Source organism: Cavia porcellus, unplaced genomic scaffold (assembly GCF_034190915.1).
Source record: "Cavia porcellus strain 051 isolate PalLab524CR breed Dunkin Hartley unplaced genomic scaffold, mCavPor4.1 scaffold_7, whole genome shotgun sequence".
Taxonomy (NCBI): Eukaryota; Metazoa; Chordata; class Mammalia; order Rodentia; family Caviidae; genus Cavia; species Cavia porcellus.
Window position 1 is genome coordinate 93,964,158 of NW_026947490.1, and position 24,166 is coordinate 93,988,323.

Sequence of the window (24,166 nt, forward strand, 5' to 3'; positions counted from 1 at the left end):
ACTGTGTTTCCCACGATAAGCTAACCAAAACTCTGCAGTAAACTCTAGTCGTGACAACAGAGTGTATTTTTGATGACACTTCGGAGGTCTGCGGAGTGAGTAGGGAGTGGCATTCTATCAGGAAACAGAGAAACACAGTTAGTGCACTTTTGTGCATTCATTCTAATCTCACGTTACTTGAAGTAGACTAGAAAGCTTCCAGCCTGCCATTAATCAGGGATTTCCTGGTGATGGACTCACACGCAGGTACCAAAGCTTCTGTTCTTCCACCAGAGGCACTGCACTCTATTTTGGGCCCAGAATTAGTGGGCCCCATGCTGCTTTCATCTTTTCAACATAAATCTCCATACGCTGGACAGTAACACAGAAAGCAAAATAGCTCATCTTTGGAGCAGTTGGTACGTGACTACTCAAATAAACCTTATAAAGCTAAGCAATTTTAACAGAATTTAGAGTGCATATTTTAGTACATAAAAAACAAAATTTAATCTATCTATTTTGTTGGTTTATTGCATTATAAAACTCTAAAATGAATTATTCTAATATTAAGAAAAATATACTAGAGATTCTGCTCATGGTTACTAGCAGCCTCCAGTTCCAGACTGTAGCCAGACATAGCTGGTTTAAGCTGGACTATCTTGAAAACATGTGTTACTAGGATAACTGCTTTGTCCATAGAATTCTGTACTATATTATAGATTCTAATTTCCACAACCAAACCTTCCGGATATCAGAATATGTTGACTTGTTCTGTGGTGTTATTTGGTTTTAACATTTTAAATATACAGATTATCTGCTAGTGATGTCAATTTTGATTTTTGATTTTAGCCTAACATTGAGTTGCATATTTTGGTTGCATAGTTTCCTGATTATTGGCTTCTTTGGGCTTTTATTGCCTGATGACTCTAAAATTACAGCCAACGACTCTTTGTTTTCTATGTTTTGCATAGCAGAAGTGCACCTACGTACTCTCCTCGGTTCCTGTGAACTGAAGAAGGTGGATACATAACTGCACTCCTGCCACTTGTGTGTGTGTGTGTGTGTGTGTGTGTGTATTAAATTTGGAACATAAGAGTGAGGATAATTTTTCTTTTCTTCACGGTACATTTATTTTTGAAAGACAGTCACAGATTGCACATATTCAGAAAAATAACTTTTAAAATAACCCTCTCAAACCTACAAGAACTTTATAACACAGAAATTAGGCTAACATCACTTGAATTCAGTGGCCTGACTAGCTTTAGCACCTTTGAAGTATGACATGGAGGCATTCTATGTTTTCTGATGTGAGCAAACATTACGCACATGTTCTTGCTTTCTTGTGCATAAAAAAACCTCCCTAAATGTGGCTCAGTCAAGCCTTATGATCTAATTTCCAGCTTAGCAGAAATATACAGACTAGGAGACTAAGTTACAATACTCTTGTAGGAAGCAATGTAGGATTATTCTATAGAACACAGTACCTATACAGTATGCATTTCCTCAATAGAAAATAAAAACACAAAAGAAACACAAAGAAATACAAAAAAGGAAGGTAATGTAAGTTTACAAGGTCTTATGAGTTAACAGTCAAATGCAACGTGTGAACCTTATTCAGAATTTCATTCAAGTAAACCAAGAATAGTGATTTTTTAAAGTAATTTTGGGAAAATCTATCAAGTGGGAATTAGATTTACATCAGGAAATTTATGTGAAATGTTGATTTGGAAAGAAAAAGAAAGTACAAACAAAAAGTATTAGTCAGCCTGGAACTGTTCACCTAATTAAACACTTTCCAGAGGAAGCATGAAATAAGTTCAGTCAACTAACCTTCCCTACTCTACTGCATCATGGCGTTTGAGTGCAAGTGAAGAACATGAGAAGATTTAAGGGAATTTCCTTTGACATCAGATGGATGTGATATAGTCTGGCAGGTTCTGTCCTTCTATAGTTCCTGCAGGGAAAATAAAATCTAAATTTTATAGACACTACACTAACTATTACTGTGATGTACAGGAAACAGTTTCCAAAGTGGTAGCTAACATCCAAAACACCAGAGTGAAAACCCACACAGGTAAATACAATAACATGGCAAATAAAAACTGCAAACAGAATCGTGTCACCTTAGACGTGGTGGCCTTAAGACAGAAGATGATACAATAGTTTTAGTTAGTATCAGTCTGCCTGAATTCCAGCTGTCAACTAAGATTTCGGACTGCGGTAAAACCTGCCTTTGTTAGGAGAGCTGAGAGCTTAACTTAACCTGTGCCCTGTGGCGGGGCATAGACCACCAGGAAGCAGTTAGGAGGACAGTCCCAGGACGGCAAGGATGATGCTGTTTTGAAAATGTGTACGAAATATCCAGAGCAGAGTCAGGCAAATAGGAGGTATGCAATCCTGTGGGTTAAATTTTAAAATGTGTAACATAACTGGAACATAAAAACCGGAAACCATAGGAGGTTGACTGGGCTTTTCAGGTCCCACTTAACAAAGAGACACAAAGAGGAGTTCGGAGGATTCCACAGCTCAGGTAGGGAGCGTTGCCCTGGACAGCCTTTCAGGTAGGAGCCTGGGACCGGGTCGGTGGAGGGAATGGGAAGCAGTGGAGGTCAGGACTGTGCATGCTCAGGGACGTCTGGGTAGAGATTCTAAACTGGCATGCTGGGGTCTTGTTCTGCTTTCTGAAGATGGGGTTGAGGAGAAAAGGAAAGAACGCACAACTCTCCATTTTTGCAATCTCTTCATAGGAAGTTTCCTTCAACAGACACAGTCCGTAAGCTGAGTGGTAAGGTTCCTGTTCTGCTTGAACTCTGGAGTTCCAGAGCAGTCCTGGTCACATACGGAGTATGTGTGATTTTAAGTGAAAGATCCAACCAGGAACAGTATCTCTGTCCTCCAAGGAGAACTGATATCCTCCAAGCCAGTACGGTGCCCTTGAATGAAGAGCATCTTTATATGTGTTTTGATGAAGGTCATGTGTATATTCAACCTGCATCTGCAGACTCTTAGACCATGTCTTGGTCCATCTAAGCCCATTTATTCCTATTGAGATCTGCAGATTTCACAGGAAAAACTCACAGATAGTTAGTTCTCTGCTTAAAGAATACCATCGTATCCACCCCGCATCCCCGAAAAGTCAGCTTGGGAAACTTCACATGAAAACTCCTAGGGGCTTAAGGAAAGATCTGATTCTGGGCACGCACGACCCAGCACCCTATCAGTCCCACTGTTGATTTAGCCTTGATACTTTAGAATTTTAAGATTCTCTCAATTTGCGAAGCATTTCAACAGTGTTAGAAAACAACCAGCATGGCCTTGTTAAACATAAACACTCTCTTTGTTATTAATGTGAAGACTTTTGTGCAAACACCATGTCTGTAACAATGACTATACATTCTATTTTCATATCTGTCTAATACCTCAGTTTACATTAAAGAAGGAAAATCCCATTGTAACTAGGTACACCCCAACTAACCCTTCCACCTTGCTTCTCCCTGTTTCTACCAGAGAGAGATTTCATTTTAATGGGTGTGGAACAAAAAACAAGGGAAATGCCCTTCTGCAGTTCTTGGAATTTATTTGTCATTAAGTTTCCGTGAATATCTTGATTATACCATCATGTTATTTAGTCTGCTCTGAATTAGGAGGAAATTTTATTTCATAACACGGGTCACCCAAAACAAGCACATCTCATCACCCATCCATAAAATGTATGTATACAAATATGGAAAATTAAATCCAGGTAGAGAATTGGTTAAACCTGAATTTTTAAGATGGAACAGGTTAAACTAGTAGAAGGAAATTTTACAGGACTTAACTATTCCTAGTTTTTAAGGTCTAAATAAGAATCTATCATTTATATCCAGTAAAGAACACCTTACATTTAAATTTGCGAATATGTTAAGAAAATTCAACGAACAAGGATAGTACGACATATTACAAGGTTATGATGGTTAAATGCATGTAAGTGCTCAGAGGCTAAGACAATTCCATTGAAAGGACAGGTGAGAAGTACATGGAAAAATACCAGTTTGAGAGGAAATTAACGAGCTGGCTATGTTAATTTTCCCCTCAAACAAGTGAGTTATCAAAAATCTAAAACTATCCATCAATGTATCTTTCCTGCATCTAAAACCATCCTGATGTATCTTCCTGTGCATTGGAGTATTTTTCAAGGAAGAGCTTCCCAAAAATGTATGTTTCTTACACACATTATCAGCAGCACTGATAATAGCAGGCTCCTTGGGTCAATACAGAGTCCCCTGATTAGTGACTTACACATGAAAGCTTAGAGTCATCCAAAGTACTTTGTGATGTGCCAATTATATAACTTAACATTCAAACTTTTATACTTTGGAAAGCAAAAGAAATTTTATTAATAACTTTATTAAGACAACACACATAATTCTGGCCCATCTTGGGAAAATCCAGACATATACTGATCTTAACCTTGATCATACAATGCCAGAGACTTCATCTTAATTCCAAAGATTTTGGGAATTCTATAATTTCCAGTGTTGGTCCTTAAGGACCCAGACCTAGCTGAGGATAAATTTGGCCCACACTGACATTTTCTTCCAGAATTACTTCATCCTGTGACAGAGGAAAGAGGTGAGAACGTGACAGAACCAGAGGGGCTAACCTGGCTTTTATAGTAAGTGCACCCCTAACACGACGACATTGATCTCCTCATGGCTTTGCTCCATTCTCAACACTTGTACAGGAGATTGCATTTCCAACATATCAAGTTTGGGGAAACATTAAAACCATAGTGTAAAAGCTGCTAGATAATTGGCCTAATTTCACACAGCTAGCAAGAGCCAGTTAAAGAACATTTGCTAACTTACGTGCTTTGAATTCAGTTTGAGACACCTCACTTTTTAGGATTGGCTTCAACCTATAGAGGCCATTTTCCTGAAAGTTTGTGTTTGTGATTGCATAGAAACATTACTGGAATTCTGATAAATTAATTCCAATCTACCATGTTCAGTGAAACCAATGGAGAGAATAAAGACACTCTAACATTTTATAGTTACAGGCAGCCACGGGGTCCTGAGTCTGGTCCAGACGGGGTTCCCATATGCCCCGGGGCCTAACCCAGTCAACTCATGAAGAAGGGAGCCGCTAGAGGGTGAGTGGTGGGGAGAATGGCAGGAATTCCACGAGCACTGTGAGCTGAGCTAGCTAGGAGGCCAGAAAGCACCTCTGCAATGTGCAGCGATATGCAGAAAGATCAATCTGCATAACACAGTTGAGGTAGCATATGATGTTTAGGGGCTGTTGCTTCACTTCCTGCTGCCTAAACTTCTGAGTCCTAGAAAGTCAAACCTCTGGATCCCAGTTGATAACCCTGGAGCACTGGCTGGGCTATCCCATTGGGCTCCCCCATTTACAGGGAAACTCTAACAGTGAGAAAACGGAGTTTCACTGTCTTCCAAGATTATACATACCTCAGCTAGCCCTACTTACACTGCTTAGAGCCAGTTGAAGGGCAAGGGATCTGGCTTAGCCAGCTCTGTGTGTATCAGACACAGCCAGATTTAGCTAAGTGGAAATAAGCTTTTCATATTTCAGGAGAGCCATCCATATGATATCCTACACCAACTTATTCAGTGTTTCAAGTGATAATCATACAAACCTTATTTATGATACAACTCATGGAGAGGAAGGAACTAAACCTCTCAGAGGAAGAAAGAAGGCATAAACACTATCCAATCACATTTAAAAGAAAGACACGATTTGGAAAAACTTACATCACTTAGTTTTATTTCCAAGACTCCACTGGGCACCTAACTGGGAATTTCCTGACAACAAAGTTTTCCCTTAGCATTGCTATACCATGTGTTAGGAGTTCTCAGAGGCGAGAGCTTTTTCTATTCATTCTGTGGGTTCCTCTGTCCCCCTGGTTGTGAGTCCTATGCTTGAAAACCTGACATTCCCCTAGCATCAAGCGTACTCTTTACATGTGGCTGCCCTGGTTGCTTTGATCTTCTAGTCCCTGTGCATCTGGCTGAAGACTAGCTGGCTGAAGGGTGGTAGGGCTGCAGTTGCACACCACGCGTAGCCCACAGCGGTTGTAGCACACTGGGTTGCACACACACATTTAAATTTCCTTCTAAGCATCACTGCACATCTTTTTTTGGGGGGGATCGAACTTATGACCTCGCACTTGCCAGGCAGGCGCTTATGTTGCTAAGCTAAATCCCCAGCCCCTCACTGCACGTCTTATACCAGCTCACCTATTTTGGATTTAGACTTCAGCTTATTCAGGCAAATAAGTTCCTGTGCTTCCTTCTGAAAGTTCATCTTCTCTACGTCTGATAGTTCATCTCTTCTTTCCGTCCCTCACCCCACTTTCTCAATCAGGTTACATCTCCTAAAAGGATTACTAAATTTTAAACAAATGCTTACAGTGGGAAAAAAAAAACTAGAAAATGATATAAATGATTCATCCAAATTTCTATCCCAGCCTCTGCCCCAGAAAATCCTGTAAAAATTAAAAAGCAAGACGAGACACACTGTTTTGAAAGGTATATAGGTTTGACTTTTTGGTATGGGTGTACACAAATTTGAATGACAGGGTTACCCATGATGCTAAGAAATTACATAAACAGGATACTTGACAAACAAGAATAATCATAGCATAGAATTGCATCATTGTTCATTAGAGCAAACAATGACCCTTATGATGCTGGGATCCTACAAGACTACATTATCATCTATTCCAAGCACAAGCACAAATACGGAACAGAACTAATGAGTTGAGATGTCATCTGAATTTCCACGGATTATATTTACAGCTCAGAATTATAGCTTTATTGAGTGGTGCCAAACATTCTTATTTTATAATAGCACTAGTGACATTTTTCTTGCATAATCCTATTTGTTTTCATTTATTTTAATGAGTTACTTTGGGATGGTAACCTGCAGTGGAAAACTTGGGAACAGGTGACAGCATGATTTGAAATCCCCTTTGAATTAAAAGCTAAACTAAATGCTTAGATGTATAGTAGTTATCCCACACTATATTTTACTCTAAGAACAGAGGCTAAAGTGCCAATTGTAGGACCCTAGGACTTTATTACCTTTTAAAACTTTCCTGCACGGATGAGAGGATAACAAGGACTAATTTGCTGCATTTTTGTGGCCTGTTTCCACATGTCTGCATTGCCCAATGGGGCTTTCTTTATGGAAAAGAGGACTGGGCACAACACATTTTTTTTCCATGAGGTGATCATATGTTTATGATTCATTAAACCCTTCAGTACGTACACACGCAGCAGTGATGCAGGAGGCTGCAGGGCATGGATACGTGCCAAGCCGTTAGGTGTCTCGGCCGAGTTGCTAATGTTGAGAACTTCAGTTATGTCACTTGAACCTCTCAACCTTTCTTCTCACTTGATGTTATAAAGCCTTCAAATCTTTCATTGCCGTAACATCTGATGCCTAGAGTGAAAGAACCATTTTAGTTTTCCTCACAGACTTAGAAGTTTTAATTCTTCTATATCAGCTAAAAATGAGAAAAATTTCTCTGTAGATCTCCAACATCTTTCTAGAGCCCAAGAAGCCATGTGCAACCCAGGTGTTTTAGGCCCTGGATGTGAAGAGCAATATGACATTTCCATCCAAAGATCCTGTTCTCAGGTTGGCCTCAACCTCCTTACGTTGCAAGAACCACTGTCTACTCAATCAACTCGGAGGCCCAGAAAGGACTCCTATTTTATGAGAATAGCTCAAGGGACAGATTATGCCAATGAACATAATTTAATATAAAGAACTACTTACTAGGTACTTAGCTACCAAACATGCCAAAATTTATCAGAGAAAGAGTTAAGATGCAGTTGCCACCTATAATGTTGGGAAACAAGAAAAGATATCCAGGAAATCTGACACTCAAGTCTGAGGGGCCCTGGCCTCACACCTTGTAGCAGGAGCCCAGGAGAAAGTCGGTCAGACCTTTCGGGGAGAGGCGACAGCTGCCTGGTGCCAGTGGAGAGGCCCATGGGTTAGTCCAGACTTCCAGGGAGAGGATGCTGCCAGCTAAGACCACCTCTCCGTAGTATTCCGTCAGTCCGGTTCTGTACATATTGGGGAAATTAGTAATTGGTATGAACTGCTGCTGATGGAGTGAACTGCCACTACTTGAACAAGGAGGTGTTGCTGGATGATACTAAAAGGAACAGACAGCAAACGGAGTCAGAGGCAGCAGGGAAAGGGCAAGAGTCCTCCTTCCCAGGTCTGCAGTCCTGCTCTGGCACACTCTTAGTGCAGCCTAACAGGGTCTAGCAGCAACAGAGAAATGACGGTGTTTTGCCGTGACACAGCATGGAGAGATGGGTTGAACGCTGAGAGACAACAGCTTCATAATATAACCTCAACCACTTCTAAGGTAAAAAAATCGACGGGGAGAGAGAGAAACCAAACATTTTAAGTGACATTCTCATGACTAATCTTAAACCTGACTTTCTATTTCTGCCACTTACCCCCATGTCAGCTCCTCTGGCTACAATTTTTTTTCTTTTTTTGTAAAATTTGAGCCAAGATTTTTCTGTCTAACATTTATGCATTGTTATTTCATAACCAGTGTCATTAATGAGAGGAATTCTTTTGGAGGGGTTTTCTTGATAGTTTTTACTTTAGAGAGCTATTTACTACTCCAACAAAGGATGCTTTCAAAGCCTTATTTTTACCTACAGAGAAAAAGCAAACTTTACTTGGGAAATGGTTTACCGTGGAGGTCTTATTTATGAGCAGAGACCACAGTAAAACTGCCGGCGTCATGCTTTGAGCTTGTGAAATCTCTGGTCAGAGGGATGTTCTACCATCCGTCCCAGGCGTGGAACAGAGCTTAGGACACGCACACTTGTGCTTTCCAACATCTCTAGAGTTCTCTATGGGCCTCGGGCCTCAGAGTTAGTAATAAAAACTGAAATCATGAAGAAAGGTCACTTGATTCTGTGTGTGTGTGTGTGTGTGTGTGTGTGTAATAGGTATCCACCCTATTACAATATTTTTTCCTTATGTATGGAAATATGCAGATGTCTTCAGACAGAAAAGCAGACACCTGAAAAATTTTTTTCTGTTGATTTTAGGTATTGAAGTGAGTATTAAGGAATGGTCAACCAGCTGCCACTTTGTTTAAACAGACAGCTCAGCAAATCCCTGGAGCAGACACTTACAGAAGAACGAGGGAAGCCAGAAGGGAGTAGCACTGTTTCCCAGTGCTTCACTCTGACAGATTAATTTGCTGTCTGGCAAGAAGAGAGGTGATCAAGTGTTCCTAGAAATAGCAATCTCCGCGGGTAGTCACCAGACTTCCCACAGGATGGTGGCCCCTTTGTGAAGGGCAGGTGTTACTTTTTTAGCTGTAGCAACGAGCTAGAACACTAGCAAGCTCTTTCAAGGAGCTCAAAAAGAATTCCTTAGGTCTCATTCCGAATCTGATTTTTAAGTGTCTAAGAAGAAAACAGTAACAAAATAACGGAAATAAAATAACAAAATAAGCAAAATAACGGAAGCAGACCCCTGAGCAAACTTTCTTTGCTTGGGAGATAATTCAGTATTAAAAGTTAGACAGTACCAAGATGTGTTAGGCTGACACAAACAATGGGGCCAGTCTTGATCTAACATGAAAATACATATACTATGTTAGTTTCTGTGTGGGTAAAAAGGTATTAGGAATTGTTTATTTTAGGTCCTATAATAAGAAATATTTTAGTTCCTGTTTTATTTCCTATATAGTGCAAGCAGTCACAGTGGAATATTTACTCTTGTATAGATACTAGGCTTATCCCAAATTTGAAGAACTACTCATCATACTCTGAAGAATAAACCCAGGACAAAGCTGCAGGCTCGATCATGGAAACAGATTCCTTGTATCCCTGTTTTCTAGTAAAGTGCTCTAAAGAAATCACAAGGTAATTCTTTAGGAGCTGCTCAAGGTCACCAAAGTTTTGCATTCAAAGAGCCACCAAAGAAGCATTCACACAGCCACAGGCCAGGCAGGGAGGGCTTTGGTGACTCTCCCTCACGAGTGCAACTAGTGGTTTAATTCTGTTAGACTGGACCCAGCTCGCCAAACCAACAGTCGCAACAGAAACCCTTGAGGCATACCTAAGACCAAATGCATTAATAAATGAAGAGACCTGCCAGTAACCTTCCCACCAACCTCAACCACACCAAATGCAAGTCCAACCAAGGATTCTCATAACTGGTTCGTGTTCTAACACCAGAGCGAGAAGAGCCATTTGCTGTGGCCAACGGTTACTCTACCTCTCCTCTGTAAAAAGCCGCGATCTTCGAAGAGCTTGCTAAAGGTCTCTGCTAAAGAACAAAAAAACACGGCTAAGGCTGATTTCCTCTCGAGTTATGACTCAGCTTGGTCACCACACTTCCACTTGGGCTATTAACATTTAGTAGCCAGAATGTCACTCTTTTCAGTCGGCTGTACAGCAAACAACAGTCTTGCTGCCTTTTAGTCATACAAAAAGCCACAAGAATATTTCCTTTTGACTTTCTTGTCTCCACATCAGACCCACACTCAAGCTAATGCTGAGATCTATCTTCTCACAATCTCCTAGAAAGTGGCCTGCCCGGGCTTGCTTACCTAGCTAAAATGAAAGGCCAGAAATAAATGGCTTAATGTTCATTATAAATTAAGGGTTCTCAGCCTTGAACCTGTCTATGCAACAGCAGAGCAGGAAAAATTTCTTTTCCAGCCATGCATAAATGGGGAGTCACATCCCTCGCAAGCAAGGACAACACAGACCCAAGCAGAAGCCCAAAGGGGACCTAACAACTGCTCAGGGACGGCTGAACCCAGAGGCAGAGCAGCCGACAGTCACCCTCTCCTGTATTTCTTCATCTCATTCTAGCAACAGCAACAAAGGAAAGACTTCAAGTCTACAGGATTAAAAAAGAAAATAACAATAGAAAAGCTACATTGTTTCTCTTGGTCTTTCTTGGAGTTCTGAAGATCGGCTCTTTATGGATGATGATCTCCTTGTGCACCTTAAGAATTTCGTGAGGCCTGGCCTGGGAACATAGTTCAGTGCTGACACTCTCCTTCGTGTAACAAGGTCCTGAGTTTAATCACCTGTACTGCAACACTAAAAATAAAATAAGATACATTTTATGATACTTTTGCTTTGAGGTTTAACTATTATTAGTGTTGTTACTATGTTACTTATGACTCTATTAATATAAAAATAATAGTTAAACTTTATTGAGCTTTTCCTGTGTGCCAAGCCCCATAGTCAGCAGATTAAAAACATCTCTTTTCGTCTCACAACCATGTTATGTATCAGATATGAATATGGTCCCTAATTAAAAATTAGGAGCCTAAAACACGAAGAGGTGAATTTATAAGAGGTCAAACTAACAAATGGGAGAGCCGAGGTATAGCTCCAGGCCCTGTGTCCCCAGACTGCCTTCTGTTATCCACCGCAGGACAGCCCTTCTCCCTTTAAAACACTGAGCTGTTGGAGGCTCAGCAAACCCAAATGCTTGGCTCCAGGAGCAGAGCAAAGCAGTTGTTAGGTTCCCACTGCTGGCTCTGCCAGGGTGCCTCCTCCGAGTTTCCTGATTCCATCCCCGATCCCTTTGTTCTAGGAATTACTTTGCCCCTTGTGGAGTGTCCCTCTCACTCCACACTTGCTTCTAGTCCCCTCATCCTGCCCAGGTTGCACCTAAAGGTGCAACTCACCTGCCACCTACAGAAGCTTCTCCAACTCCTGCAGCTTCTAACTCTGAATTCCTAAGAAACGTAAAATTTATACTACTGACTTGACATTTATTTTCAACTTTTCCCTGTTAGTTTTGTATCTGAAAGTAATTTATCTCCATCCTGAGTTTTATTCTGAGCCCCTTTCTCCATTAATTATGAGATCCTCATAAGCAGAGACCACGCATTAAAACACCTGTATGTGTCCACACACTGAACTCAGCACCTGGGACCTGCCGGGCAAGCAGTGGCCCCTGAGGGCCGGTGAGCAGACTCACAGCAGCCTGGAGTGTGGAAAGGAGCTGAAGCTCTGCTCCTCATTACAGTCTAAGGAGTCTCTTCGGGGGCACAAAAGGGTCCTCCACCCTCACGTCTCAGCCTCTCCCAGAGGGTCCTGACACCCCCGAATTCCAAAGTAAAACTCTGCACAGCCTCAGGAGACCCTGAAAAACAAGGCCCACTTTTACTTGCAGGTTTCACTCGCCTTCACACCTGTGGTTTCAAAGGTGTCGAATTTCCTCTGAAGTCTTTCAGAGAAGCTTCGCGGTCTATCCTGGGTTTTCTACCCTGCCAGTCATCTCTGTCAGCAGCGACAACGTGCTTGTCAAACAAAAGTCACTTTAGCTATCAATTTTCAGTTGTCTTTTAGGTAGGATAATCCCTGGCTCCTACAAAACTTGTTTCCTTTCTGGTGACTGCGAGTGCCTTTCATTTAGAGTTTCCGACACTACTTGAACCAGAAGATTTCTCACCGTTTTCTGAAGATACAGAAGAAAGAGTTGCTATAACTCTACTTTTCAGAGTTTGCATTATGAAAGTTTGACGTGCTTGCTACCTCTGTATTCCAACTCTGTGATACTTGGAATTCACTCCCGATTCTCAGCAGTGTTTCTTTATCCTCTCCATCCCCACTGATGACCCGAGGTGAGGAAAGTGTTGCCAACTGCAGAATTCTGTCATCAGTTTTCATTTTTATATTTAAATTCATCACTCCCGAGGAAGTCACGTGACAGTAGATGTAACCACGCAAAAGGGCTTGCTTCGCCCACCTTTTCTATGTACTAATTTGGGGACGTACATCAATAAGTAAACAACTAAATCTGTGTCACGTCTGCTGGCCTAAGGCCGTTTCCTCATTTGCAATCTGCCAGTTCTTAGTCCTGAATGTGAGTCCTTTATAAAGGTTGAGTTTTAGGAAAGAATAGCTAATTCCTCATTTTACTATGAAATTCAGTTGTGCCCTGAGCTTAGTATTGTGTTGGCTCTTAGCATCTGTGCATAATTGCAACCCACTGCTTGTCCCCGTTACCTTTCTATTGCTGTTTATTACTTATGTGCTAAGAATGAGGTATAGTGCAGATAATAATAATAATAATAAGCACTGGGAAAGAATGATAGGAATGATACCCTGTAAGTGACTTAAAAATAATCCAATGGGCCGGGGATTTAACTCAGCAGCACAAGCACCTGCCTGGCAAGTGAGAGGTTGTGAGTTCAAACCCTGGTACCAAAAGTAAATATAATAATAATAATAACAACCCAATGGGGCTCTAAAACAGGTTCCTCTCCTTTCTGGGACTGGATCTACACACAGTCCAAACTAACACAAAAGAAGTAAGCAAACACTGTAGTGTGGACCAATGTATTTCCAGTGACCAAACGCTGGATGTGTCCATGGTAAGGTGTAAAGACAATTCATCTTCAAGAAAACTGTTGGAAATGTCTATGTTTTAAATCTTATTTCCCTGAAATCAGTCAATGGCAAGTCAAAAGCTCTATCTTCCTTTCTAAAGGACAAACAATATTGCCCAAGAATTAGAAGTTTCACATGTAAGTCTTACATCAACATGACACTAGCCATGCAGCTCAGGCGGGTTATTTAGGCCCCCAAATACCAGTCATGGGCAAAACACAGGCTTTACTCCAATTACTTTACAGGATGCTGTGAGGATGGATTGACTTAATGTATGAAAATGCTTTGTAAACTTTAAAGCACTACAGAAGTAGAAAATTACATTGAAAATATTAATATTTTATTTAGATTTTCCTACTATAATTTTTTGTTTCCTGCCATTTCTCAGATCTACTCTTCTAATAAACCAATCACTCATTTCAGGAATAGCAAAAAATTTCTTTTTTTCTTTCTTTCTTTCTTTTTTTTTTTTTTTTTTTTTTTGTTGTGGTTGTGGTTTAAGCTTCATTTCTATCCGTCTGCAAAATAAAGTCAAACAAAAGCCAGCTCTTTTTAAAACTACTTCCGTATAAATATTCAGATGCTCTTGTCTTCCAGTTTTTTAAATAACTGTGAAATTGGTTTTTCTTTGAGAACTGCTTTAAACATTCTGGGCCCATAAGAAGGAAAATGAGATCTCTTTAAACCTGACTCTGAGATTACAGGGGCACTCGAAATTAATTCATATCATATAATTATAACATTAAAACCTACCTTTCACCTACAGATTGCAAGAAATACCATAAACACTGTCACTCAAAGGTTTGTTCCTGTGTCATTCTCTGTATTTTTAAATGGATGAACAATTTTCAAGTAGTTTGCAAAAAGTCATATGGAATCCTAACATTGTGTTCAAAAACAGAAATAATGCTTTGCTTGGAAAAGAAAAATGGCCTTTAACTAGGAGAAGCAAAACTCGAAGAGGCCAGACTCTGAATTCACTGCTATCACCGATGGTGTGTGACAAGCATGGTTTCCAGAAGATTTACTTCTTATGTACCCACATAGCAGTCAATAGAAAAACATTTTTAAATTAGCAAGAAAGTCTGTTTTCATGTTACCTATTGTAATTTTCCTCCACAAATGTTTAATAAAATTACTAGGTCTAATGATATGCTAAAATAAATAATTTGTGCAAACCAATCAAAGCTTCTAATTTGTTAAAAAAAAATCCAGACAATATAACCAAAAGATTAACTTCTTGCTAAACTCTACAATTGATGTTTGTAGCATTGTATAATCCTATTCAAAACTGACCCAAAATAAAGCCACCAATGACCTCTAGCCTTAACACTTACTGCAAAAAATGACTCATTGTTTGGTAGCTGATGGTAAAGTTTTTTTTTTTTTTAATTATTGAAATGGTAACACTATAAACCAGGCCTTGAAAGAATTCACAAGAGAAACTCTTGGTGGAACCAAAAGGTTCAGAAAGTAGAAGGAGTTATAGTACAATTTAGGGTAAAAGCTGACGGCTTAAGTCCCCAAGAAAAATCTTGACTCGTAAGTTAAGTTGTCATTTCAAATTTAATTCAGGTGAGTGAGTGACCTGAGCCGATGCAGAATGCTGGATTCATCTGTTCAGCGATTCTTTGAATCATTGATCCATTTTCTTAAGATCAGGCCGCAATGAATATTAACTACAGGAAATCGCTGTATTATGAGAAAAGTGTGTAATTTTCATAAAACACAAATAAATAGGTGAAAATCATATTTCCTTTTTCAAGACAAAGGAGAAATTACTCTGTGAAGTACAGGAAAACCTGAGAACTACAGAGGGAAGCAGTGATTCAGCCTCTGAATCCACTGACTATGCAAACCAGCCTCCATCTCTTCAGGCCTTCGCTCATCTTTAGCCAAGAGAGGAGGTCAGTGACCCAAAGTACTCTGCTAAAAGTAAAAATAAATGGCTGCACAGCTTGAAGGTAACTCTGAAGACAAGTAAATTGCAGTTTATACCTTTTAATGACTTTGAATCAGAAGATATAACCTTGTGCCAATTATTTTTGACTCAATTATTTATTGCTTAATAAGAAGACTACAGAGTCTTGGTAGAAACAAGGTAGATAGTCTAAAAAGCTTTTGCCTCGTAAATAGGAGTCAGCAGCACCGCAGGATACAGCAGCATGCGGACATTTGGATACACATTTCAATACACAGGAGAGCATTCTGAATAATGCATTATCTAATCATGTAAGTTTTAGGCATTAAATTTTGTTTTCTTCCCAGAAGCTTGATTTATCTCTGAAAGGAAGGCGAATTGTATTAGTCCTTGAGATTGTTTATTTCATCAATTCATCTTTGAATCCAAAGCTTAAAAAAAAAGTAAAAGAAAAAGAAAAAAAGTGAAGAGACCAGAGGTCAACAGCAGTAACAAATAACTCACGTAAGATGTTTAATTCTCCTTTTCTTTGAGAAGGCAGAAAAAAATTGAACAGAAATTTAGAAAACATGAATAGTCAAGAAATGAGAATAACAACTTAAAGGAAATGATGATTAATAGATTTATTTTAGTGGAGGATAAAATCTGTAACCTTTGATGACATTCTAAATCTTGTACTCTGATTTGTAATTTAGAGAAATGTCTAAAAGGAAATACATTTAGAATTCAAGCTGCTACTCCAACTATGATTTCTCAACCGTAAAGGGAAAACTTCTCTTCTGCTCTTAGGAGCTTAATCCTGGATGTGTAAGTTGTCGCTGAAGAGGTTTCTTTCTCTGATTTTTCTGGGAACCAAAACGTACGCGTCTTCATAGTACACGGTTTCTGGGACTGCAGTGACCCCTCCCTCTTTCCACACCGCCATTCCTGGGGCGAGAACCTTCCTTCTGCCGTGCTCCAGGCGATGGGAAGGAGACGAGTGGCAGCCCTTAGGCCAAGTGGCACCTGTGCAGGCAGAAATGAGAGGACGCAGCCCTGACCCAGCTCCCCAACTGACATGGCTCGGAGGATGCTCCTTCCTGCCTTAGCAAGCAGGATCAGCTCACCACATGAGGAACATGCTCTCTCCTCCAATCACTACTAAGTACATGTATATTCTATGCATGCCACTAGAAGACCAGAGAATGGGCCCATCAGTGCCTGACTAGACTCCCTGCACAGAGCCGGTGGTGAGCTGTAAACATTCTTCAAGAAAAGGTGGAGGGAGGCAATGACAATATAGGCAGAATGGGGGTTAGTCTCTAAGCACATCGCTTGAGCATGTCAAGGGCAGCTTAACTCAGCTGATTAATAGCAGAAGCACCAAAGAGAGAGCATCATAACTGTTAAGTCTTATAGTTGGCTTAATAGTCTAGGTCAGAAGAGTACTGTGTTTTAACAATTGAGATATAATCCACATACCGTATGTGCACTCCTTTAAAGTGTACAACTGAGTGTATTCACGAGGTTATGCAATATCCCCATTAATCCAATTTCAGAACATTTTTATCACCTACAAAGAAATGCTGTGTCCAGGACCAGTCTCTCCCAATTCCACCCTTCAACTTGCACTTCGGAACTACTAGTATACTTTCTGTTACTATCAATATCATATGCCTCTTCTAGACATTTCATATACCTCAAATGGAAGCCTATGTTATGTAGCCTTTCGTTTAAAGTTTCTTTTAACCAGTATGTTTTTTTTTCAGAATTCATCATATGGTGGCATGTATTAGTAATTCATTCCTTTTAATGACTAAATAATATTCCATTGTATGGATCTACCACATTTGTTTATACGTTCATCAACTATTCAACATATTGGCTCTTTCCTCTTTGGGGTTATTACAAATCCAATGGACATTTGTACACAAATTTTTGTATAACATGTTTTTAATTCTGTTGAATATAGAGCTAGGAGTGGAATGTTGAGTCATATAACACCCCTATGTTTAACTTTTTATAGAATACTGAACCCTTTTTCTTTTCCTAAATTTAATTTTCAAGGGAATAAAACAGAACAATAAAATCAATTGAAACATGAAAAGACAGTAGGAAATCTACAGTTGTTACTATATTGCATATTGTTGTCCTCTAAATAGTTGCTCAGACTACTGGCTTTAGGCCTACAAAGTCAATCAAACAGTGCAGTTCCTCTGAATTGGCTGGTTGCTCAGGGGGTAGGGTGGGCTCTTCTCCTCTCCCCAGCCCATGCTCCAGCGACTCAGGGTGGGGGCTTAGCTTCCTTCCTGGTTCTCCCCAGTCCAGCTCTGGCTGGCCTGCCTGGTTCTCCCTGGTGCTCACTCTGGCTGTCTCACAGAAGGGAGTTTCACTTTTTTCCTGGCTGAACCCCTTTTCCAAGTGGCTCTGCCATTTTTCAGTATATGAGGCTTTCAACTTTCTATACCTCTTCTAGTATTTAATTTTCTGTTCTTCAACTGTATCTTGTCCGTGACAGTGAATTATGTCTTATTGTGATTTTGATTTGAGTTCCATTAATTTCTGATGATGCTAAGTATCTTTTTCCCCCAGGACTAGAAACTGAACACAAGGCCTTCATAGAAACTACATTCTCAACCCTTTTTGAATAAAATTAAAAATTACTTTGGAACCTACAACTAAATAGTAAATTCCAAAATAGTAGTAAAATATAGTACTTTACAATATCTTACTATTATTTTTACTTAACGATCCACCTTTGTGTTTTGCTTTCTACAAAAAAAAATTATGCTGGATTAACTCCAAGTGCCCATTTTGATTAACTGTCTTGAGCACATAATAAAACAGGGACAATTAATTTTGCTTGGACATTATTTCTACTCAGATCTTAGTATTACTTAACTTCACATTATTGTCACAAATGATAATCAAATGACCTACATAAATAGCTAAAATCACAAAACCACTATAAACCAGGTCAATGGAGTTCATGACATTAACCTACAACAGAAACTGTGCTGACACACAAGTATAGTGGGCTCTACTAGAAATACAATCAAAAGCAGGCTTTACTAAAGAAGGAGCCCCTCAGAGTAAGAGGAAGAGGAGTCTTATAATCAAATATTAAGAAGATTGTAGGCAAAAGAAGTTAGTCTCCAATTTTAACCAGATAAAGGAGGAAGAGAAAATAGGCCGTCGTAGTTAATGATGGTGAAGGGAAACAATTAGCACTCCAGCACAGACAGCTCACTACCTCAAGAGCTGGGAAGAAGGCTCCCCAGGCACTCTGTACTGCCCCACAGAATGTTTCCTGAAATGAAGCATAAACCTTCATTTATGCTAACAGCAGGATGTTAGACTGCTATTCAAACAGACAGCAAACAGGGAGGGAAATTGGTAGAGCCACACTGACTTCAAGCATCTCAATATCCCCGAAAACAGGAGCTAGAAACAGTGTTCAGAGAGCACTGGATTGCGGGGTGTATTGTTGAGTGATTTATAACACAAAAAAATTTAGTAATCTTCAAGGGTAAAGGCCATATAAGTTGAAAATTAGACGTGTTTTGATGTTGAGACAAACAATGAAACAGCATCATCTAGCAGAGCTGCTTTCTTTGGCTTCTTCCAGATAAAACCTTCAGTTTTTTTCCCAGGTTTATCTAGAAATCCAATGATAGAGTAAAACTGTAGAATGATAGAATCCAACGGGGAGCAGGTCCCTTCACCAGGGAAAATCCGTGCTCCTTGTGGGTCTATAATGTAGCACATTAACTGATGTTTGGATGTGAAACCAGTCTTTGACTCCTGGGATAAATTTTGGCTGGTCATTGTCTTGGTCAGTTCAGGCCCTTAGAATAAAATATCATAGACTGACTGACTTAATATTTATTTTCTCACAGTTCTGGGGAGGTAGTTTTAGGAGGGGTCCCCAGCAACATGAGGCTGTCCCCAGACCCATGCTTCAGTGACCCTATTCCTCCACTTGGGCTGTATGAGCCAGCAGTTACAGTGATATTTGAAGTGACAGAAGCTTATGGGAATGCTTTTAGTGTCTTGAAAGTTCCTAAATGTGTACCACAATGAAGGCCCCAGGATCTTGAGCAAAATGCTGCCATCCTCTTCAGACAATGACTCTTGAGAAGCAACTGTTAGTCTATCACTGAACTTTCCTAGAGAATGAACACTTAACCATGGATCACAAAATTACCATGAAACCTGAATTGCCTATGTAAACTAGGTGTTATTTGACCAGGCAATGCACAAAGTTGGATATGTACATCAGCATTCTGAATGGATGCAGTATGTATGAGATCATGTCTGAGAAGGTCCTAAAGGCACAGTAAGATACGTGAAGAAGTCACTCCCATGACTATGATTACCATTTCTGTATGAAAATGGTTTTGTATGATATACAGGTTCTACCTAAAAGTAGACAGCTGTAGTACGGTGGCCCCTTTACAGGGTATTCCTAAGGGGTAGTGTTGAAAGGAAATTCTCAGAGATGTGCACTTTGCTTGGAAGGACATGCAGTGATCTATCATTGGCTATGGCAAGACATGCAATGATCTATCATTAGCTATGGCAAATGATTTGTCTAGATGGTCAGGGCTTAGGAGGAACATGTCTGGAAAATTGCTGATGAGAATATGTTTCTTGCTCTGAATGAGCAAGAAATGTGAAGATATTTGCATCCTATACAAATATCCAACCAAGAATGGCTTCAGTAGAGGAGGATTTTAATAATCAACTGGATGAGATGAGCTGTCCTGTAGAGTCCAGCTGTCAGATTTCTCCATCCAACCTGTTTATTATCCAATGGGCTCATGAACAAAGAGGCGAGAAATATTAATTACACTAACTAATGATGACCTGGGTAGGGCCACTGCTCATTGCCCAATCTGCCAGTAGCAGAGTCCAATGCTAAGAATTTAATATTACAGTGTCCTTGGGGTGGTTAACCAGATACCTACTAAAAGGTTGAATACAATGGAACATGTCCACCATTTAAAGAGGCATTTTTTTCTTCACTGGAATACACAGCTACTCTGGATATGGATTGTCTTCCAAGTAGAAAATGCTTCTGTTCAAACTATGATTTTGGACTTACAGAATGCATTATCAACCAGTGTCATGTCCGATCAACAATGCTTGGTCAAGGAACTGACTTCCCACAAAAGAAATGCATCAGGGGACCCTAGTTCATGGAATTCATTGTCCTTGCCACGCTCCTTACCTTCCTGAAGCAGCTAGCTTAATAGAACAATAAAATAATCCTTTGAAGACTTAATTATAGCACCAGGCAGGTGAGTGGTAATGCCTTACAGACAGGGTGATATTCTACTGAAGGCTCTCTTTTTGCTCTGACTCAGTGTCCAATATATATGGTGTGCTTTGTCCATAGCAAGGATTTATGGGTTCAGGAGTGAAGGGATAGAGATGACAATGGCACCATTCACTGTTACCCATAGCGACCCACTAATAAAACTTTTGATCATGACCTTATGTTCTGCTGGCCTACAGAGAGAAGAGTCCATTAAACCGGAAGTCTGGCCATTTGGGCTTCACTGGCTCTGATCCACAGTCAAAGAAAGGAGTTACAGTGTAGTGAGGTGACCGATCATGACAACAAAGAGAAATAGGATTATTATCCCATAATGGTGGTAAGAAAGAACATTTGGAATATGATCTTGGCTTTGTCTGTTAGTATTAGATTGACCGGTGATTATCAATAGAAAACTACAACTCCATCCATGTAAAACAAACAGCTCAGCTAACCTTCAGCTAAACTAACTAACAGCTAACCTAACTAACAGCTAACCTTTCTTTTATGAAGGTTTGGGTCACTCACCACCTAAAGAGCGGTACTCACCGAGATGCCTTCTAAGGCAAAGAGAATACAGAATGGGCTGTAGAAGAGGGTAACCACAAATCTCACTTATGAACATAGAGCCACTTATAGACGTAAGTGGCTACAAGTAAGTTATAAGTCTATAATATGTGTTATTTTATTGAACCTTCATTTGTGTATATATCTACAACTTTATGTCTGCATCTACATTTACGGTTTTGTTTCATCTTATTCCTTTATCATGTAATCTAAGATACACTGACTTTATATAATAGTATTTAGTTATTTTTAATTTTAAATAATAATATTTAAGCTTCCGGATGCCCAGAAGAGGAAATGTTACTCAAGGATTTTACTTCCTTTTCCGAGGAAGGGATTAGTATGTTTTAAAATGATTAATTACACCTTTTTAGTTGCAATTATCACCTCATTGTTGTCCTCTGTTTTGAAGAGTAAGTGTGGTTCAAGGCAAATGTAAAGGAGTGTCAATTTGGCAAAGGGTGAACTTGCCAGTTTTATGTGAGAACTTGTTTGGGCTTACAGGGTGCCCATATATTTGGTCAAACATTATTTGTGGGGTGTGTCTGTAGGGGTAACAGTGGATAAAATTAACGGTTGAATTGGTGGAGGATAGATTTTCCTTTCTACTGTGGACAGGCTGACCCTCCAGCTATAAGAGAACTCTTCTTCAGGGACTAATTGAGCTGAAACATCAGTCTGTTCCTACCTTTGGACTTGAACTGAAACATCAGATCTTAGGTTGAAGATTTGTTTGTTCTTAAAATGAAACTAATATTATCAGATTTGCTGCTTCTAAGAAATTCCGACACTGTCTGGAACCACACCACTGACCTCCATGGGTGTCTAGCTTCTGACTGCAGATACTGAGAATTTCCAGCCTTCAAAATCACGTAGGCCAATTCTGTATAATAGCTTCTTATAATAGACGTCCTATTGGTTCAGTTTCTCTAGAGAACCCTGACTAACCCTAACTCACAGCTGCAGTACAGAATGTTTTTCATGTATCCTGCTGGATTCAATTTGCCAGTATTTTGTTGAATATTTTTGTTTATCTTGGTGAGAGTCTGTGGTTATCTCTTCTTGTAATATAGGTCTGATTCTAGTATTACAGTGAAATTGGTTTCACAAAATTTGTATTTTGAGGAAGTATTCTCTACTATGTTTGTGAAATGTTTCTGAAGAATTGACATTAATGTTTTATTAATAAATTTCACCTTTTTGTTTGGTGCTCTGCACTGGGAAGTATCTGCTCCTTTGCTCTCTGTGTAGGATATTTTTGTCTTTCTCACTAATTAAATCTTCTTGATATATATCTATTAATATTTTTAGCTCTTCTTGAGTCAGTTTTGCTAGTTTGTATCTTTTAGGGAAGTTTTTCTTACTTCATCTAAGTAATTTAGCATACAGTTGCCCATAAGTTATATTGTCTTATAACTTATTTCTATGCTCCTTTCAATAAAATGCCCCTTCTTCATTTTTTATTTTAGTAATTTTGGGCATCATTTTTCTTGGTCAGTCTAACTAGGGTATCATCCATTTTCTTGATCTTGTCAAAGGACCAATTTTAATTGATTTTCTATTATTTTTTTCTAGAGCCATAATCAATTTATAAACTGGTATCTTCATCTAATCTAGAAGATTATTACAGTTATTTTTTCTGCTCTCTTCACCCTTCTCTAAGAGTGGTAGAGAGGTTCTGAACATCATCCAACGGGCTGCAGCGTCTATGTCTCTGCTACTTTCAGCCTCTATTGGATTTAGCATCTGGTAAGGCTTGAATTTAGATGTTCCCTGAAAACCTAATACAGTCATGAGTGGGAAGTTTCAAAGGTGATTGGATTCATGTACGTGCACGTGGATTAAGGGTGTGATACTGGCCGTAGGACAGTGTAGGCAATAGAAGCCGCATCCTAGGCAAGGGTGACCCAATCAGCAGGCTTATAGCGTGGATGGGATAAGAGGGGCAGAAAGAAGACAGGCTGCTGCTGCTGCCTGCTGACTTTCTGTTTCTCGCCTGCCTGCCATGGGCTATTACTCCTGTCTGATGCCCTGTGTTATGCCACTTGCCTTGGATAGCCAACTATGGGCTACACTGTGAGCTACTACAAGCCTTTCCTCCCTTCTCTTTTGGCATCTAGTATTTTATCTCAGTAATGAGAAAAGTAATTAAGACAGCATCACAAGATGACAGGAGGGGAGGGAGGCTAGCACACATCCTTGCCAATCCCTGCTTCAAAGTCCTGGTTCTGTTTCAAGATCTTAGTCACTTCACGTTTCCAAAGACTTTCTTCCATGCCAGAAGGACTTTCTTCCACGGCTCCAGGCCACTCTGGACTCCAAGTCACTGTCTCCTCCCCTTCCTCTTCATGAGTTAGTGATCGCTGCCCACTGTCATTAGTCTTTGGGCTCAGATGCCTTGTTGCTGTCCTCAACGTTGCCTGCATCTGTACAAAGTTTTAAATTTTAAATTCCACCTAACTCAAGTTTGTTTCCGTTTAGGACGGTAGCACACTGTTCCTTAGCTGGGGTCACACAGAAGAGTGAGTCTGCCCAAAAGTCTGTATTGGCTGAAAGCACCAATCAGAACTCCAACTTAGGAAAATTCTGTTTTTCCCTCTCTTCCACCCCAATATTAACAGTACATTGGTTTTCAGAGACTATTTAAGAAAAAAATAACCATTTCCATGCTTTCAATGCTAGACAGCTTTAAAGATTTATGTAACTGTATGATTGTGTTTATGAATTTTAACAACTGGCAGAAATTGGTAATGGAGCTGGAAGGCACACGGTCACTGTATGGGAGGAAGGAAGGGCACAGTGTTTGGGATGGAAGATGATGGTGTCTCCTGAGGAGTTGGTAGGGTTTCACTTCTTCTCCCTGGTGGTGTTCCCAGAGGTTAATTCATTTTGTGATGATTACTGAGCTCCAGAATCCTAAGACAACGAAGAACATCACACACACACGGAGGGAGATTGGTTTACATACACCAAGCGAGGCAGACT

At 39.9% G+C, this 24,166-nt stretch overlaps 1 long non-coding RNA gene across 2 annotated transcripts in view; it reads right to left on the bottom strand.

Annotated features, from left to right (window-relative positions):
• LOC134477060 (uncharacterized) overlaps positions 1-24,166 on the bottom strand; it is a 262,057-nt gene that overhangs the window by 41,136 nt on the left and 196,755 nt on the right. The window contains exon 4 of one of the 2 annotated variants that reach the window (XR_010048972.1): positions 4,189-7,425. The exons of the other annotated variant lie outside the window; for it this stretch is intronic. This is a non-coding gene — a long non-coding RNA (uncharacterized LOC134477060). Of the gene's footprint in view, positions 1-4,188; positions 7,426-24,166 lie in introns of those variants that run through there. 2 annotated transcript variants of the gene reach the window in all.